This window comes from Terrapene carolina, unplaced genomic scaffold (genome assembly GCF_002925995.2).
Source record: "Terrapene carolina triunguis isolate 2854851 unplaced genomic scaffold, T_m_triunguis-2.0 Scaffold85, whole genome shotgun sequence".
Classification (NCBI taxonomy): domain Eukaryota; kingdom Metazoa; phylum Chordata; order Testudines; family Emydidae; genus Terrapene; species Terrapene triunguis.
In genome coordinates, this window is record NW_020664436.1 from 48,848,263 (window position 1) to 48,861,858 (window position 13,596).

Genomic DNA, 13,596 nt, shown 5'->3' on the forward strand with positions numbered 1-13,596 from the left:
CCCCCCCCCCCCGCCTCTCTCTCTCTCTCACACACAGCATTCCACAGTAATGGTTGCTTTGTCTCGGAGCAGATAAGCAGCGGGCTGTCAGAAACGGAGCTTTCAAAGGGCACTTCCGCATTCCTGCAGCGATTCAAAACAATGACAAGAGTGGCCACTTGACTTAAGGGGATTATGGGACATTTCCAGAGGCTGATCGCAGCGCAGTAATGCAACACCTCGTCCACACTGGTGCCGCAGCGCTCCAGCAGGGGCGCAGCAAACGTTATTCCTCTCACCGAGGTGGAGTACCAGGAGCACTCTAGACACGGATTCAGAGCACTCTACGTGCCTTGCCAGTGTGGAGAGGGAGTGAGCTAAGGCGCACGGGGCTCCTTTATTGTGCACTAACTCGCAAGTGTAGCCAAGCCCACAGACTCCATTGGTTTCAGCACAGAAAAGGGAATCAGGAACTCCTGACTCTTCTCTGGTAAGAAAGAACATATCACTTCATTACCTCAGACTATTGTGAGGATGATTTAGAAAACACTGAAACAGCATTCTTTTGGTGGTTAGTATTATTTTGTAGCTTCCTACAGCAATAATCCTCAGTGAATAATAACAGATGATACCTATACAAACAATATATGAGAGAGCATGTTTTTTATACTTTCACTAGCTATCACAAAAGCTTTAAGAAACGAGGACATTTGATCTGCAACCCACAGAAAATCCTATAAATACAAATGATAAAGTAACTTGGAGGGAGCGGGTTTTGTGATACTTCAGCATTTCTATACACCGGCTACGTAACTAATTAGTTCTGGGGAAGTTTGGGTCAACAGCTAGTGCAGCACATTCCCAAATGAGAGTCTTACAGAGTTACATTGGCTATTTGAGCTGTGCAAGAACTAGTTCAAAAGTGCGATTGAATAATCATTAAACTAATGACTGATAGTGCCCATTTCAAGAAAAAGCTATTTTTAAAACAAAGGGCAGGAGAAGGGTGTGGTCTGGCCATTGAGAAGTTGAAAAATACTAGAGTGCCACAGCAAATACTTTGGATAATTAATCCCCAGAAAATAAAGATTATCACAGACCCCTGGAAAGGAAGAACAAGCTTTCTAAGCCCCAGCGATGTGGGGAAAGGTGAGAGAGAGGAAAAAAAATGGTGGAAAGCCATGTTTCCCAACCTTTGTTCTATAGATCCTTTTGGTGCCTCCTCTTCCTCTGACACCCAGATTAGAGGAGCCAACCAGCTGGGAGCTACCCAGAATCCTAAAATGACAGACAAAACACAATCATCTCTGGGAGAAAAATGTCTTGAAATGAAGTTGAATCCCTTGCATGCTGATCTTTTGGAAACAACAGGTAGGAGATTGAGGCAGACAGGAATGGCCAAAGAAAAATTGGTGGCAGTGATTCCATTGCTACAAAAATAAAAAACCCATTGTTAGAAAAATCAGGCCTGAGCCAAATCAACTTTAGGATGCTGGAATTTCCACTCAGAGGAGAAATTAAAGACATAGTGGAATGGGGGGAGTAAGGGGAGAGACAAAACATCTCTCAACTTCTGTGTTTCAATGTGAAGAGGACCTAGTTTCTAAACGAGGTTCTTACAGGGAAGGGGCAGTGAACCATGATGGGCAGCACAGTAGAAGTCTCTGTATATCTCTTCAGGGACAGGGTGAGACTTTTAATGTCAGTGCAGAAAAGATATCAAAAATAAACTGATGGTTAAAGCTTTTGCTATTTTCAGAACCTTAGTGCTGCTGCGACAACAAAGAAGGAAAGTAATGATCAGCACTCAAAAGATTTTGCTGCTGAAGTCATTCCTGCCCATTCCCAGTAGGGTGACCAGATAGCAAGAGTGAAAAATCAGAACAGTGGGTGGGGGGTCATAGGAGCCCATATAAAAAAAAAGCCCCAAATATCGGGACTGTCCCTATAAAATCGGGACATCTGGTCACCCTAGTTCCTGGCAAGGATCCAAATGATTTACTGAGAAAAAAACTGCACGTGGATGGGAATGTATGTAGCTAATATCAAAGATCAAATTACAAAATGTGCTGAAAACAGGCAGTTCTTCAAATGGACTTTCAGGTGGAAACACAAGCAAAAGAACTGAAGAGAACTACAAAACTTTCAACCTGTAACTTAATAAAATACCTTCTAAATCAGTTTGTAACAGCTTCTAGTAGTTAGTAGAATTTGTATAGCGAATTTTAGGTCTTGATCTTTTCAAATATTTGCAGAGGAAATACCCCTTTCACTGTGTTTTCTTTGGGCATTTCCCATTTGCCCTCCAGAAGAAATAGCTTGCCTGATAAACCCTTAAAAATGTTTAAACTGAAATAATCTTAAAGCTGTACTAAATCTGTGCATATTTCATTGTACAAACGGGCACAATGGGTGAAATCTTGGTCCTGTTGAAGTCAAAGGCAAAACTTCCATTGACTTCTGTGGGGCCAGGATTTCTCATTATAAGCATAAAAACCCTTTAGGGCCATATTATACCATCCTTACTCAAGCTGAGTAGTATCTTACTCCACAAATAATCCCACTCATTTTAAATGAGACTGCTCCAGGAGTAAAATAATACTCAGCATGAGTAAGGATACCAGAATCTGGCCCAATGGGACTATTCACAGAGTAAGATACTACTCAGACTGTGTAAGATTGACAGAATTTGGCCATTAATAAAACTTGGTTTTAATAGGCACACCACTACCACCTCCCTCACAAAAGGACAGTGGATTCTTATCATTAGATACTATTCTAAACATGCTTAAAATTGCCTTTGTATTTAAGTGCTTGCAGGTCAGGGCCCAGATGTCTCTCTATATCCCTTGCTTATTGCATAGAAGTCCTCGTGCTCCTGTCTATCAAGGTAGTTATAAACCCTCTCCTCCTCCTCATCTTATTTTAAAGCCTCCAGAATATTAAACTCTCTCTCCCTCACTGTCTCTCTTCCTTCCTTAACACAAGAAGGTGTCCCTAGCCTCTGTTTGCGAGAAGCTGGGAATGGGCGGTGGGGGGATGAATCACTTGATGATTGTCTGTTCTGTTCATTCCTTTTGAAGCACCTGGCATTGGCCACTGTTGGAAGACGGATACTGGGCTAGATGGACCTTTGGTCTGACCCAGTATGGCCGTTCTTATGTTCTAATAAAAACTTGAGTAGACTATAGAAATGTTGCATGTGTGTGAGAGTGTTGTGTGTGTGATGAATGTAAGGGAAAACCAAGTCAAACTAATTTCACATTTATCTAGGAATGTGATGAGATCAGTAGTTATACCTTATATTTCGCATGCCTTTCTTTTTACAACCACTGCACAATCATTCATCTAAGCAACTGTTCACCTACACCACCTGTTTCTTTGTAAAACGTTTTTTTTCAAGAGCACATTTGTATTTTCAGAACAATGCTAGTAGCACACAGTCATCTTAGGACACTTCATAAAGGTATTATATCTCTGGAATATACCATGGATCATTTAAAATACCTTCTCTGGTGAATTATTCATATCACATCTCAAATTATAGGGGCAGAGAGTGACACCACAGATAGGATTATAAATGTCAGGTACAGCATAAGCAACAGGAACAAACAAACTCTTAATTACTGATTGTGGGCCACATTACAAAGTGCAACTCCAGTTTATTACAGTGGAGGTTGCACCATATAATGGAGGTAGGGTGACCAGATGTCCCGATTTTATAGGGACAGTCCCGATATTTGGGTCTTTTTCTCATATAGGCTCCTATTACCCCCCACCCCCATCCCGATTTTTCACACTTGCTGTCTGGTCACCCTAAATGGAGGGTAAATTTGGCTTCACTTTCATGCAAAACCTTTATAAAAATGGAATATTCTTCAAAGTTTTTCCACAGGTCTTTAATTGTGCAGTGGCCAAGACCAAGATGATATCAAAAATATATTTTGGATCCTTAGACTCCCATTGACTTCAGTGGGAACAAGATTGGGCCCAGATGATGTAAACCACATTTGATCTGACACAGGTTTTTCAAGTTTCCCAATTCTGTTCTCCTTCTGTGTAGCAGTACTAGGAGTTCCCACTTCTGTTCTTTAAAATTGCTATTGCCATTTGGAAAGCTGCTTCTTTAATGCTTACACTAGAGTTTTTGCCACACCCAACCATGACAAGGAAAGTAACCAAAAAAAAATTCAGACGCTCACACCTACTGTTAGTATTGACGCTCATAGTGTTTTCCTCTTTACCCACCATCTGGGTCTATACTTAACCTGAGCATTTCACAACAAAGACTTGAAGTACAAGTAGTGAAAAGCTTAGTGACATTAAGTGGACTAGGAGAAGGGCTGGGGGGCGGGGGGAGGGGGATTTTCCCAGGCTGGCATGCTTAGAAAGAACCAATCAAAATGAAAAGAAAACAAAAATGACTAGGAGTCAGGAGCAAACTACACTACAAAACTAAGTTACCTCAGCATACAGCTGCTACAGTAATTACATCGCTTGTGTGGGTCTACACTTTGCTCCTTGTATCAGTGCTGCACGTCCTCATCAGGAGCTCTTGCACCGATTGAATTATCAATCTGGGGCACTGTGGGATGGTTTCTGAAAGCCAGCAACAGTCAATGTAAACAATGCAGTATCTACACTGACACTGTGTTGACGTAACTCCATCGACATTGACGCTATGCTGCTCGTGGTGGTGGAGTTATTAAGTCAGTGTAGCGGGCGAGTTACATTGGAGGGAGCGAAATTGTAGTGTAGACACTTACAGAGTTAGGTTGACATAAGCTGCCTTGCAGCAACCTAACTCCATAGTGTAGACTAGAGCTTAGTCTAACATGGAAATAACCATTGAAAGCTTAAGAGGTATGTCTTCACTGCAGAATTAACTCAGGTGATTGGCATCTGAGCATCCAGGTTAGCTTAGCTTGGATGTGAGCAGCCACATTGTAAAGCCATACCTGAGTTACAGTTACTGTGTCCTCATTGGTGCTGCACTCACCCTCTGTGTCGCTAGAACGTCTTGGGGCACATTTGTTGGTTCATTGTGCTGCAGTAAGCTGAGCTGCTACGGTGAATTGTGGGGGAACGTGTCTGCCCTTCTGGGTGGAGGCGGGGATTTGTGGGAAGGCACAGGATGGACTTGAGTGGTTTAGCATGTGTCCTTACCGCAAAGTGGGCCGGTTACCGGCCCAAGTAAAAGCTTAACTTGGATTTTAGTCACAGCCCTAGACAGCCCAGCTAGTCTGGGTTGAAAGCACCGCTAAACTCAGGTGAGAGGGCTTTGTGTGTGGACAGAAGCACAGTTAAAGGCAACACTGGACTAAGAACCTGCATTAAACGCAGTGAAGACGTACGTAATGATTTTTGTAGAACCTTACAGAAGTACAATTGGGGGTCCACTCAGTTAGGAGTTACTCCCTTCTTTAAAACAAAATTCCATGAGTATTAAACGGAAAAGAGAAGAAACAAGACCCTCCAATTTAAATGATCTTTAATTATTTACAGCTGGTTCTTAGGTGTTATGAAATGCTCATTAGTAATGGGGAAAGCACAATCTGCCTTGAGTATAGGGAGACACATAGCTGCATTACCCCATGAGGAAACCAGAGAATGCAGGGAGTTGCCATTCAGTCCTTGCGTTTGCCCTTCTTCTGGGCACGTGTAAGTTATTCTACTCCTTTTCATGGAGCTGCTTACTCCTTCTGTGTACCCATTGGCTACTGTGGACAGCAAGTAGTGGAGGTGGAAGCTAGGCTCCTTCGGTTTCCCACTTGTATCTACACCTCTCCATCCTTTTGCTTACAAAGGGAGTACTGGATGAGCACCTCTCCCTTCCCTGTCCCCCACCCCCACTCAGCTGGAGTTGGAACCTGAGCAGGGCTGTCCAGAGAACAAGAGGCAGCTTTATTCCCCTGCATGGCTGGGTAACAGCTGTGACAATCTAGCCCCAAATGAGTGGGTGTATGCAGAAAAATTGAAGGAATTTGAGAAAAAAAAACAAGCTTCTCCCCTTCACAAAAGCTTATAGTCATGACGATGGCTGACATGGAATAAAGTTAGAGCAATTATTTGATTATGAAATAGTTTGTTTGAGGGGGCAATGGTTGATCTGAGCTGAAATGTTCTAGCTTTGCCATCTAAGCCTCTTATCTCATTCCTGAACTGGAATGCCATCAAGAGTGGTCCCCGCTAAAGGTTCAGAAGAGCACCAGGGGTCTCAAAAGAGGGAGCTGATTGGTGTGGCTGGTCAGACTGAGCCCTTGATCTGGGAGCTCAGCCTTGAGCACAGGTAGCTGACTTAGGAAATGTGAGTCAGGATAACAAAGAAAATATTTAATTTAAATATGCTCCAGGGACTGTTTCAGTTATCAGGAAGGGTTTCTTCTCCCATGTCACATTACACAGATCATCTAAGTGCACAATTGGAAGGGGAAAATGATGTTCTAACATATTAGGCATTGCTGGAGGTAGCGTACTGGATTAATGGTTTGATCCAGTATGCTAAATTCAAGTATCAAGGGGTGTTAGTCTGTATTCACAAAAACAATGAGGAGTTCAGTAGCACCTTAAAGACTAACAGATTAATTTGGGCATAAGCTTTCGTGGGTAAAAAACCCACTTCTGCATCCCTGACATAGTTCTGTTAAGAACATAACAGTTCTGAGCTGCTAACAGACTGTAGCAATGTAAAAAGAGAAGCGTTAGTATTTGTGGCATGAATGACTCTAAGGCCTTGGCTACACTTGCAAGTTACAGTGCTGTAAAGCCTCCCCCAGCACTGTGACTCACTCCCCGTCCACACTGGCAGGGCACTTACAGCGCTGTATCTCCCTGGGTACACTGTTGCAGGTACTCCACATCTCCGAGAGGAATAACAGCTGCAGCGGAGTGGCTACGACTCATGGGTGTGAGTGTAAATGCTTGCAGTGCTGTACTAATCACCTTGTCAAGTGGCCAATCCTCTCCATTGTTGTGACCGGCTGCAGGAATGCGGAAGTGCCGGTTTCAAAGCTCGTACCACAGAGAAAAGCAAACAGTTTGCTGTTTGCTTTGAGTGAGTAAATGAATGAGCAGGGGGCCGGGAGTTCAGAACTTGCAAAATAGAGAGCTAACATGCTCCAAAAAGAACTCTCTCCCCCACCCCACTCCCTGTCACAATCCACCCCACCCCCCGTTTTGAAAAGCACGTTGCAGCCACATGAATGCTGGGATAGCTGCCCATAATGCACCGCTCCCAACACAGCTGCAAATGTTGCAAGTGTGGCCACACCACTGCGCTGGCAGCTGTCAGTGTGGACAGACTGCAGCGCTTTTCCCTACTCAGCTGTACGAAGACAGGTTTATCTCACAGCTGCAAGTGTAGCCAAGGCCTAAAACAATGAAGGAACACATTTGCAGAGGAGGGCAGTTTTTTAATGTTATCGTAGCCGAGATCACAGAAGGCTGAGGCCTTGGCTACACTTGCAGCTGTACAGCTTCCCTTATCAAAGGAGATGTGGAGTACCTGCAGCGGTGTACCCAGGGAGATACAGCGCTGTAAGTGCCCTGCCAGTGTGGACGGGGAGTGAGTTACAGCGCTGGGGGAGGCTTTACAGCGCTGTAACTTGCAAGTGTAGCCAAGGCCTAAGCTATGTTACATATGACTGGCCTTGTACGTGAACTCCTCCTCACTTACTCTCCTGGTGTTGCTTATTATTCCTTTAATTTGCATGCCAAATCAAACATACACCAACTGCCAACAACACTGTTGTGAACAATTAATGAATGTTTATAAAGCATTGTGACCATATTGAGCACTATAGGCATTCTAAGCAGTATTATTATAGTGCTGCTGACTTACCACTTGCCTTAAGAGTTTGACTTAAATCTCACTCTCAGTCCTTTTATATCTGTGGGTGGATCATTTGGTTTGCACCAGAATGTTGAAAATGTAAGTCAATCTAGGAATAAAAGAGTAGAATACAAGTCCCAGGATAAACTCATATGCAATAGGCATTTCAAATGTAGGTGTTCCTATTCTTGTAGTAGTGTTTTATCATTTTGCTTTTTGTTTACATTATGCAATTAAATATTAGGTATAAATACTATAATCCACCCTCAGTAAGCAAAATTATGAATTAGACACACCTCAAATAACCAATGGCTATATCAGGTATACACAGGAATGTCAAGATACTAGAAAGGTGCAGATCCTAGCTTACATAGATAGTTATAGTCCATACCCAAATAAAAATATACTCTGACATGAATTATTTAACTCTGGCATCTCTGTGGAAAAGCAACAATTAAAAATAAAATGGTTCCTTTTAAGCTTTGAAGCAGTCAAATTATTCCACTGACAGTTTCAACAGATTTAGAACAATATAACCAAACAACCCCAAAAAGCTGAATCAGGAGAAAAATCCTAACTTGAAACCCCAGAGATGACACATTCACCATCCCCTCTTCAGCTGAAACTTTTTTCCTTTCTTTGCCTCAGGCTAGGGCTGGGTTCCTCCACACCTCCTTGGATAAGACTCACAAGTTGTAAAGCTTTAACATTACTTACTGAGGAGCAGCCCTCCTGAGATTGCTTGAGGGCAATGAGACACTTAGTAGGGAAGCCAACTAAACGCCAAAATCAAAGTTACAGGCAGCTTTCCCATGGCAAAGCAGTCAGAGAGTTTGGAACTTTATAATTACATTCAGTAGTCTCCACCCTGTATTTTCAATTAACAATTGTACTCTATCAAATAGTCAATTACAAACTCATACTGCAAATGATTCATGCAAGCCAAATGTGACCATTTTGTGAAGGCCATAATAAGGTGTAATATGACAAAGATTGTTGTGTAATAACACTGTGGAGTTCCTCAGCTATGTGGCCTAATTAAACTTCTCTTTAACCCTATTGAGGATATATTTGGAACCACATGAGAAAATGGAAAAGTGTCAAAAAGGGAAAAGTGGAGGTGGGTTGGAAGTAAAAAGGATCTTGATCCTATTGGTCATGCATTGCTGCAGCAGTACATGAATGCTGCAATGATTCAAGGCTGCCGGTTATTTTGATTAAATGTTCCGGAATCTGTAACTGCAGTGAAATATTATGTTAGAAGGTAATGGGGAACACTGTGAACATCAAGACTAGAACAAACACCATAGTTATTCATAGTGACCTCATAACATTAAGCTTTTGGTAGGTAGTGGCAGGTGTAAGAGATGCTCACTTTGGGTTTCACCATAGACATCAATGTGGTGGTTTGCTTGAATAAGGACTACAAGACTGGATCATTCATTGATTGTATTAACTGAGAAATGCCTTACATCACGTCTAAACCCACATTTATCTGAGTGTTGCCAGTAGCAACCCCACCCCTTCCTCCTTTGATTTGTTAACCAAATCAGTAATTTACATCATGACTTTGAATTCAATATTCCCCTCCCCCTTGTTTTTGGTTTTAATTTTAAAATGTTGCTCTATGGGGCGCCTTCTTCTGAGACAACTATTTTTTGTTAAGGCCGTCGTAAGGGACAGTAACCATACTATCAGGCTGCTAGCAATCTGCAAAAGACTGAGATAATGGAAGCATTTTTCAGCAAATTTGTGGCTCAAAGAGTGAAAAGGGTTGAAAACCACTGGTCTATAGTATGGTTTGGCTACTATGATTTTCAGGAAAATAAACATCCTGCTAAAGAAAGTGTGCTTGAAACCTGCTAGTACCTGTGTTCTTTTATGATAAAAGCTGCTCTCTGTATGAACCTGATGAAATAATTAGACCCTTTGATAAGACTGGAATTCATCTCCCCTTCAGTTATAATATGTTAGCCACTCTGGAACACATTTAGGAATTCAATTGTATGTAACTTAAGAGTTATTAAGAAGCACAAATTTATGAAGGACAAGTTCACCTACTCCATCTGCAGGACTCCTCTGCATCTCAGTAGATGTAGCATCATGTTATTCTTAATGTTCTTGTTGCATTCCAGGTTTATATTTCCTCCAGCCACGTCACAGGGTACATCACATGGTTGAAAAGTCCTGTCTGATATGTAAATTACTTTCAAATACAACTCCCTGCACCAAACCCGTGCCACCCTCACCCCCGCACACACAAAATGTTCCTACATCCCTTTCTTTACTCCTATCCACCAGCTGAGGTATCTGCACACTTTTAATAAGATCATCACCTCTAAGTCTCTTTTTAAAGAAAGATGTTTAGTTCTTTAAACTTTTTGTGTAGAAGCTTCTTTCCATGTGCTTCTGGTGATAAATATCACTTTCATTGTTAATGACTGAGGTCAACAACAACTTGGAGTGTTTTTAATTATTCAGGTCCCAACACACTTGGGACTAACCAGAAACCATTAGCTATCAGAAATGAGCCATTTGCTCATGTAAAAGCATGTAAAACTTCAGGCCTAAATACCTTGAGAGTGGAGCTGGTCAAAGTATCAATTGTCAATACTCTATTTTCCTGGTCCTAAATCCCATTTACACACAGATCTGATCTGATGGAAGTATTTGTTGTCTGTAAGGGGATGTCTATATGCACACTCACTGTGCGGCAAGGTGGGGTGTAAATCTACAGTGCTCCAGTGTGTCATGCACTAACTATCTGTGTGGACCCCACTGCTACGTACTAAAATTTCCCTAGTGCACTCTGGTGTGAACTTTCGGTGAGCATCAGCAGGTGCCACAACGTTCAGCCATGCACCATTTAAGTCCCTTTGTGGTACGGTTGCCAACTTTTTAATCACACAAAACCAAACACTCCTGCCCTGCCCCTTCCTTGAGGACCCGCCCCGCCCCGCCCCTTCTCTGAGGCCCCTCCCCCACTTACTCCATTCCTCCCTCCCTCCTTCGCTCGCTTTCCCCCACCCTCACTCACTTTCACCAGGCTGGGGCTGGGGATTGGGGTCAGGATGGATGTGAGGGCTCTGGCTGGGGGTGCGGCTTTGGGGTGGGGCCAGGGATGAGGGGTTTGGGATGTGGGGGAGGGCTCTGGGCTGGGGCAGAGGGCTGGGGTGCAGGGGGGGATGGGCTCTGGGCTGGGGGTGTTGGCTCCAGGTGGGGCCAGAAAGGAGAGGTTCAGGGTGCGGGAGAGGGCTCCGGGCTGGGTCAGAGGGTTGGGATGGGGAGGAGGGGGGGGAGGGCTCTGGCTGGGGGTGTGGACTCTGGGGTGGGGCCAGGGATGTGGGGTTTGGGGTGCAGGAGGGGGCTCAGGGCTGGGTCAGGGGGTTGGGGTGTTGGGGGGGTGCAGGGTGCGGGCTCCAGGAGGGAGTTTGGGTGTGGGAGGGGACTCCGGGCTAGGGCAGGGGGTTGGGTGCAGGACAGGGGTAGGGGAGTGGGATCATGGCAGAGCTTACTACATCTCCCAGGAAGTGGCTGCCAGGTCCCTGCAGCCCCTAGGTGCATGGGCGGCCAGGGAGGCTCCGCGTGCTGCCCTTGCGCCCGCAGGCGCCGCACCTGCACCTCCCCTTGGCTGCAGTTCCTGGCCAATGAGAGCTGCGGAGCCAGCACTACGGGTGAGGGCAGTGCGGGGAGCCTCCCTGGCGGCCCATAGGCACCAACTTCTCCTGGCACCAGTGGGTGCTCGACCCCTCCCACCCCCGCCCCAATTCAACCCCTTCCCCAAAGTCCCCGCCCCAACTCCGCCCCCTCACTGCCCCTATTGGACTCCTATTGGAACCCCCGCCCCGGCCCCGCCTCCTCCCCTGAGCGCGCTATGTTCCTGCTCCTCCCCGCTCCCTCCCAGAGCTTGTTACGCCATGAAACAGCTGTTTCGCGGCAGCAAGCCCTGGGAGGAGAAGCGGGGATACGGCGCTCTCAAGGGAAGAGGCGGAGGCAGAGGTGAGGTGAGCTGGGGTGGGAGGGCCGGGAGCTTAGCTGCCGGTGGGTGCAGAGCACCCACCAATTTTTCCCCATGGGTGCTCCAGCCCTGGAGCACCCATGGAGTCAGCGCCTATGTGGCCGACCATGAGCCTAGGGGCTGCTAGGACCTGGCGGCCGCTTCCGGTAGCCTGCCTTAGCCCTGGGCCCCCGTTGTACCACCGACCGGACTTTTAACAGCCTGGTTGGCAGTACCAACCAGAGCTACCAGGGTCCCTTTTTGACCGGGTGTTCCGGTAGAAAACTGGATGCCTGGCTGGCAACCCTACTTTGTGGATCTGGGCCTTGTTGCTTTCTAGCTGAGTCTGAAGACAGAACAGGGCTGGCTGGCTAGCCTCAGGCCCCTTGGAGCTTAAAGGGGAAGGACAACCTGTTACACTATTGTACTGAACAGCGTTGAATTTTACATTTAGAATAGTAATGTGGTTTCTGGCACACTAAGGACAAAGTAGGCATCATCAAGTGAGCCCACACTAGAGAAGAAAGACCTCGTGTTAAGGTCTAGTCTCAGTTCCACAGTTCAGTTTAGCTTTGAGAAACAATCCAGGAGTGCAAAATAAGAGAATTTGAATGTAGCGACACTTGATTTGAAATGGGCTCCTGAAGCACATGCTGCTGAGAACATAAAGGCCTGGTCTACACTAAAAAAATTAGGTCACCCTAGCTATGTCATTCAGGGTTGTGAGAAATCCACACCTCTGAGAGATGTAGTTAAGCCAACCTAACCGCTGGTATAGACAGCATCTTCTGTTGACCTAGCTGATGCCTCTCAGGGAAGTGGATTACTTACGCTGATGGGAGAATCCCTCCTATTGGTGTAGGGAGTGTGTACACTGAAGTGCTACAGCAGTGTAGCTGCATCACTGTAGCAGTGCCATTGTAGGGGTTTAAGTGTACACACTCCCTACACTGATGGGAGGGGTTCTCCCATCACTCTAGGTCAGTGGCTCTCAACCTTTCCAGACAACTGTAACCCTTTCAGGAGTCTGATTTGTTTTGTGTACCCCCAAGTTACACCTCACTTAAAAACTACTTACAAAATCAGACATAAAAATACAAAAGTGTCCCAGCACACTATTACTGAAAAAATGCTGACTTTCTCATTTTTACCATATAATTATAAAATAAATCAATTGGAATATAAACATTGTACTTACATTTCAGTGTACAGATATAGAGCAGTATAAACAAGTCATTGTCTCTATGAAATTTTAGTTTGTACTGACTTCGCTAGTGCTGTTTATGTAACCTGTTATAAAACTAGGTAAATATCTAGATGAGCTGATGTATCCCCTGGAAGACCTCTGCATACCCAGGGGTACGCATATCCCTGGTTGAGAACTACTGTTCTAGGTAATCCACCTCCTTGAGAAGTGGCAGCGAGGTTGATGGAGGAATTCTTCCATTGACCTAGGTCTGTCTACACTGGTGGTTAGGTTGGCTTAACTACATCATTCTGCGGGGTGGGTTTTTCACAGCCCTAAGTGACATAGCTGGGTTGCCCCCTAATTTTTTAGTGTAGACCAGGCCGCACAAGGCATATGGAGTAGCTAAGGATTTGTTAATGAACATTAATGAATTTCAACAAGGAGTCTGGTGGCACCTTAAAGACTAACAGATTTATTTGGGCATAAGCTTTCGTGGGTAAAAACCTCACTTCTTCGGATGCATAGAGTGAAAGTTACAGATGCAGGCATTATATACTGACACATGGAGAGCAGGGAGTTACTTCGCAAGTGGAGAACCAG